The sequence below is a fragment of the Cannabis sativa genome, chromosome 2, assembly GCF_029168945.1.
Source record: "Cannabis sativa cultivar Pink pepper isolate KNU-18-1 chromosome 2, ASM2916894v1, whole genome shotgun sequence".
In the NCBI taxonomy this organism is placed as follows: domain Eukaryota; kingdom Viridiplantae; phylum Streptophyta; class Magnoliopsida; order Rosales; family Cannabaceae; genus Cannabis; species Cannabis sativa.
The window spans coordinates 53,944,334-53,950,970 of record NC_083602.1 but is presented as its reverse complement, the minus strand read 5'-3'; the positions used below and the strand labels follow the sequence as shown (position 1 = coordinate 53,950,970).

Genomic DNA, 6,637 nt, shown 5'->3' with positions numbered 1-6,637 from the left:
TTGAAGTAGTCAAATTCCAACAAGTTGGATATATACTAATTATATGTGTCATACAATACTTGTTATTGAGGACCTTCGTGATGAGTTTTTGTGACATGCCAACAACAAAGAATATTTTTATGAAATAAAAAATGTTAAATTCATCTACTTCTTTCTTTTACTACTAGCATTAAATTCTCTTATCATTGATCACTACAAAATAGAACATACAAAACTCATCATTTTTTATTTTTTTTTTGCTAAAAGGAAACTTCATTAAACCAGAAAAACAACCGAAGCGCACAAAGGAACGCTCCTCCCTTAAACAACTTAGTTCATTAAAATACTAGTGAACACAATCAGTGACGGACCCAGGATTTTTACTTTGTGGGGGCTTATTTATCATAAAAATATATTTATAGCTACATTATAATCACTTTTACTAAATTTATCTAATTTAGTGGGGGTTTTTCTACTATTTTGGCCTATAATTATTAAATTAAAAAATTTACATTTAATTTTTTAAAAGGCCCAGAGGCAATAGAACAGTACTCGGATGTTGTACCGTCACCTGCTAGTGAGATTCATCTGGATTTCTCCGACTGGCTTTCGGGGGCAAATCGTGCTTCTCAGGATGTGAGTTTGGGGAAGAATCCTTCTCCTCCAATTCTCAGATCCAATATCGCACGAAACTTGGAATCTTGTTTTGAGAAAACTGAATTGAAAGCTGCTGAATCACAGTCGAGGGATGCTGATGCTGGTGCGAGAAGGGGCGCGAAGGTGAAAATTGATTTTGAGGATATTGCTGAGGAGGTTCAATACTGGCAGCCGTCTATCGTATGTTACGTGATTGGTGCTAACCCTCCAATTAACATTCTGGATGGATTTGTGCGTAGAATATGGAAAGATGCAGTAGTGAAAGTTGGATTGTTAGCTAAAGGAATTTTTATTATCAGATTCCAGAACTTGGAAATGAGGGATAGGATTCTGGAGCAGGGCTATGTGTTTTTTGATCGAAAGCCAATGGTGATGAAACCATGGAACTCGGTGGACGATTTCACCAAGGAAGAAGTTACCTCTGTGCCAACTTGGATCCAGCTGCAGGGATTAGATATCAAATATTGGGGAGAGTCCTCTTTGTTCAAGATTGTGGGACAATTGGGGGATCCGCTTCAAGTGGACCAAATTACCAAGAATCGAGATCGACTCCAGTATCCAAGAATCCTCATCCAGGTGAGTCTTTCTCAAGAGTTTCCTAAAGTCATTTTGTTTATTGATGAGCATAATCATGAAATTGAATTGGAAGTAAAGTATGAGTGGATTCCATTAGTATGCTATAACTGTTCGGGAATAGGACATGATACTCAATCTTGTAGAAAGAAAGAGAGTAAGGAAGAGCAGGTGAAACAGGTATGGATTCCTAAGAAACCTAAAGAAAAGATGGCAACTACGAAGGATCAAGAGGGATTTCAGCAGGTTCTAAAAGGAAAGAGAGTGATGATGGAACAAGAGGATTTAAATACTGTGATACAAAATAGATTTGGCACTTTGGAATTTGTAACAGGGGAGATCATAGAAAGTGAGGGTAACATAGGAGAGGGGGGAGTTCCCTCTACTTCTAATGGATAGATTATTATGTTGGAATGTGAGGGAGATTAATAGCCAACAAAAACATAATGAAATCAAGCAATTGGTTTCTTTGAAGAAGGTTGGGCTAGTTAGTCTCCTAGAAACTAAGGTGCAGAATAAGAATATGGGAAAATTGTTGTAAAGCCCGCTTAGTTAATTTGGAAATTAGCAGTTGTTTATGTTTAATTATGAAATTATTTATAGCTATTTAAATAATTTATTACTGTTATTTATGGAATTCAGAAATGCATGATTATGTCATCAGCAGTTTTTATATTTCGCATTTCCGGTGTCCGGTATTTTGGAACTCGGCGTTTGGCTCAGTAGAAATCACAACTTAGTATGTTAGTATTTGGGGACAGGTTTAGACATTGGGAATGTCGGGAATGGCCGGGAATTTAGAATGTCCCAAAAATACCCCTTTAGTATGATTTATGTGGTTTTATGGTGGAGGGGCAAAATGGTCTTTTTGCCCCATTAGTATTTTGTCTTATGTGATTTATTAAATGGAAATTAAATGTTATTTGTTTATTTTTAGTTGGCTGAAATGAAGTGTGATAAGTGGGTATTTATGTTTTATTCTCTCATTTTTACAAAAATTAGACTAAGTGTTGAAAATAGAATTTTTTCAAAGAAAACACTCTCCTTTCTCTTTCTCTCTTTTCGGCAAAGGCTTGGCTGTGCAAGGGCTGGGTTTTGCTTGGTGATTTCAAGTGGTTTAGCTAGATCAAAGTGAATTTTCATTGAGGTATTTCTTGGCTTTAGTTTCTTACCTTGTTTTTCTTGAAAAAAATGATGAAAATGGGTGTTGCATGCTTGAATCTTTGATGTTGTTGCTGCTGATTATTATTGTTGTTGTTCTTTGTTTAAATGTTGAAATAATTAGGTTTTATGAGACTGTATAGCATGCTTGAATCCTTGTTCTAGTTGGTTAAATGCTTATGTGAAAAAGTTATGTTTTTTTTTTTGAAAGAAATGGTTCATTTTGTTCTGTGAAGTTGCTGGATGTTCTTGTGCGTTTTCAGAGGTGTTATTATGCTTAGTTAAGTAGAATTAACTAGGTTTGGATGCATGTTAGTGGATTTAACCAAGTTTGAGTTTTGGAACTCAAAGCTTGGTCTTTAATGGTGAATTTTGCCTCTGTGTTTTCTGGGTGGTTTTGAGGCCTTAGATTTGTTCTTTAGGGTGTTTAGAACAGGTCTGGAAAGTTTGGTACCAATTGGGGTTGAATTGGTCGAGTTATGAATTTTTGAAGTTGCTGCCTGCGAGGAACCGGAATTCCGGTTGTGCATCCGGAATTCCGGATGGGGGTCCTGAATTTCCCAGAACCGGAATTCCGGTTGAGCAACCGGTCTACCGGTTGGGGGATTTTTCAGAACCCTAGTTTTCCTCGTTTTTATGTTTTTACGGGTATTGCCATGCTTTTTATCGATAGGGAAACTTTTAGTTCCAAGTTTTAGTCCCCGGGAAGTGATTTAGCGTGTCACTTATAGCGTTGTGATTTTTATGGTTTAGGAGCCAGTTGTAAAGCCCGCTTAGTTAATTTGGAAATTAGCAGTTATTTATGTTAATCAGGAAATTATTTATAGCTATTTAAATAATTTATCATTGTTATTTATGGAATTCAAATATGCATAATTATGTTATCAGCAGTTTCTATATTTCGCATTTCCGGTGTCCGGTATTTTGGAACGCGGCGTTTGGCTCAGTAGAAATCACAACTTAGTATGTTAGTATTTTGGGGACGGGTTTTAGACATTGGGAATGTCGGGAATGGCCGGGAATTTAGAATGTCCCAAAAATACCCCTTTAGTATGATTTTAGTGATTTTATGGTGGAGGGGCAAAATGGTCTTTTTGCCCCATTAGTGTTTTGTCTTATATGATTTATTAAATGGAAAATGAATAATTAATTAAATGTTTATTTGGCTGAAATAGATGATTTATGTGATTTATATTTCCCTTTTCTCAAATTTCATCACTTAGTCATTTTAAAGAAATTAGAAAAAAATCACTCAAAGCTCTCTCTTCCTCCCTCTTTTCGGTTTGGTGTTGGGCTGCTAGGGCTGAGATTTTTCCTCTTCAAGCTTGTGATTTTCTCCTCCTCTAAGTGTAATTCAAGTAGGTTTGATCCCTTTTATTTCCTTTGTGTTTTATTCAAGAAAAATGATGAAAATGGATGATAATGCATGTTAATTTTGAATGTTGTTGCTGCTGCTTTTGTTGATTGATTTTTGAGGATCAAAGCATGTTTATGTGTTGAATAATTGAGTTGTTGAAAGCATGTAAGTTGATTGAGCTAGGTTTTGGTTTTCTATGCAAAATATGTGAAATTTTGAAAGAAAATGTGATGTTTTATTTCTGTGAATTGCTGGATGTTGTTGTTTGTTTTCAGAGGCTATATTATGCTAGTTTAGGTTGATTTTAGTTGGGTTGCATGCTTGTTTTGTGGTTTTGCTCAAGCTTGAGTTTGGAACTCAAAGCTTGAGCTCCAATGGCAAAATTTGTGTATGTGGTTTCTGGGTAGGTTTGATGCCTTGGAAATGTTTATTAGGGTCTATTTAGCAGGTCTGGAAAGTTTGGGATCAATTGGGTTCGAATTGGTCAAGATATGGGAATTTTTGGTTGCTGCCTGCGAGGAACCGGAATTCCGGTTGAGCATCCGGAATTCCGGATGGGGGTTCAGATTTTCCCAGAACCGGAATTCCGGTTGGGCAACCGGACTTCCGGATGGGGGATTTTTCAGAACCCTAGTTTTCCTCGTTTTTGGGTTTTTAGGGGTATTGCCATGCTTTTTATCGATAGGGAAACTTTTAGTTTCGAGTTTTAGTCCCCGGGAAGTGATTTAGCGTGTCACTTATAGCGTTGTGGTTTTTATGGTTTAGGAGCCAGTAATCCGCCGTTCAGCTTCAGTTCCAGTCAGGTTGACCGGCACACCTGAAATCGGAATCCAGGTAAGATTAGTATAACAGTATGCATATGTAGATTACATGTTTAGCGTGCATGTAGGAAGCCTGTTAGATTACATTAGATATGTATTAGGCTTCGAACCATCCAACCCTGTCACGTCGGTACAGGCTGGAGTATGACCAGCAGCCGGAGTATGACCGGTTTGACCGATCAGGCTGACACTTGGTTGGTGGTTCCGTGCTATTGACGTATCCCGTCGGTACAGGCTGGAGTATGACCAGCAGCCGGAGTATGACCGGTTCGACCGATCAGGAGGATATAGTAACACGTCGGTACAGGCTGGAGTATGACCAGCAGCCGGAGTATGACCGGTTCGACCGATCAGGTTGTTACGTGTCAATAGTACCGTCCCCTGAACGTTCAAAACTCAGTACCATGTTGGACATGGCGGTAGTGCTCAGTACCATGTTGGACATGGCAGTAGCGGGACTCAGTATCGTGTTGGACACGGCAGTCAGTTTTATGTATGATATTATTATGCTTTTCTTACTGAGTCTGTCGACTCACAGTTTATGTGCATGTGTAGGTAAAGGCAAGGCAGTTGCTGATGGACCGTGAGCGAGCTTATGAGATTGTACATGTCGGGGCGGTTAGGCCTGGAGCGTACGATCCTCGGGACAGCACGGCTGAGATTTTGTAAATGTCGTTAGACGACTTTATTTTGATGTAAAAGTTAAACAGTAAAAACGTTTGTAAATATTTTTATAAATCGGGATCCCGAGACTTTTTGTAAAATGGTTTATAAGTTAATGAAAAAGCAAAATTTTAATTAATCACGTTTTTCCATAAACCTCGTTGATTAGCAACGAGCTGCACAGTACGTTTAAAAATCACGTAATACGCCTAAGTTAGTTAGGGTGTTACAATTTGGTATCAGAGCCGCCAGGTTGTCTTCCGAAGATCGTCACGACATGTACAATCATCATCAGCAGTTAGCTCGGTTCACGGTTCAGTAAGCCTTTATTGCTTTAGTAGTTTATTTTATTCAGTTATGAAAAAGAAAAGCCTGTTAGGAAGCATGTTAGTAGCCTGATAGTAGAATAGGCGCATGTTTCATTTCTAATTTCCAAATTAAGCGGCATTAGTAAGCTCGCCCTGAATACGACCTGATATGCCAACTCTTGGTTTCGCAGGCGGTTCTAACTAGATGGACGCCAGGCGGACCACGAGGAGTCAGGGCAACTCCGTAGGGTCGAATCAGGGACAGGGAGCTCAGTTTCCCCCACCTGCTAGGGGCCGAGGCAGAGGTCCCCGAGGCAGGGCTCGTGGTCGGGGTGATGAGAACCCGCCACAGGCTGCCCAGGCTCCCCCAGCCGATCAGGGAGCCCCGAACTGGGAGTTGCGGTTTGCGGAGATGCAAGCCAGGATCGAAGAGCAAGACCTCGAGATTCAGAGGTTGAGACAGCAGGGTGCTCCTGCAGTTCCAGTGCCAGTAGTTCCAGTGGCACCTGCCCCTGCCGCCTGTGCCGAGATGGTAGTGGCGGCCCACAGGTTGGAACCTTTATATGAGCGGTTCCGGAAGCAAGCACCTCCGGTATTCCTGGGAGGTCCAGATGTGTCGAAAGCCGAGCAGTGGCTTACGGTGATCACCGAATCTTGAACTTCATGGGTGTCACCGCAACGACGCAGTGGTGTGCGCCACATTTCAGTTCCAGGAGGATGCCCTGGTATGGTGGGACATGGTGTCTCAGATTCACGATGTCACCACCATGACTTGGGAGAGGTTCCAGGAACTTTTCAACGCGAAGTACTACAACGAGGCGGTTAGAAGCGCCAAGAGAAAGGAATTCGTTCACCTGACCCAGCGGGAGAACATGAGTGTCACTGAGTATACAACTCAGTTTGACCGGTTGGCGAGGTTAGCCTCGGGTATTGTGCCGACCGACTTCAGTAGAAAGGAGAAGTATCTGGACGGGTTGAATCCCAAGATCAGGCATGACCTGATGATTACCACCGACGACAGCACCACCTACGCTCAGATGGTGGAGAAGGCACTGCGAGCTGAGGGCGCAGTGGGGTGCATGTCAGAGTCAGCTAGTACTCCGGTTGGTGGCGGAGCT

General features: G+C 40.9%; 1 long non-coding RNA gene across 1 annotated transcript; it reads left to right on the top strand.

Moving 5' to 3' along the window:
• The first annotated feature begins 3,287 nt into the window (after positions 1 to 3,287).
• LOC133034997 (uncharacterized) lies at positions 3,288 to 5,312 on the top strand. Its single transcript, XR_009686284.1, has 3 exons — positions 3,288 to 3,728; positions 4,493 to 4,561; positions 5,104 to 5,312. It is a non-coding gene; the product is annotated as an uncharacterized LOC133034997 (long non-coding RNA).
• The last annotated feature ends 1,325 nt before the right edge of the window (positions 5,313 to 6,637 follow it).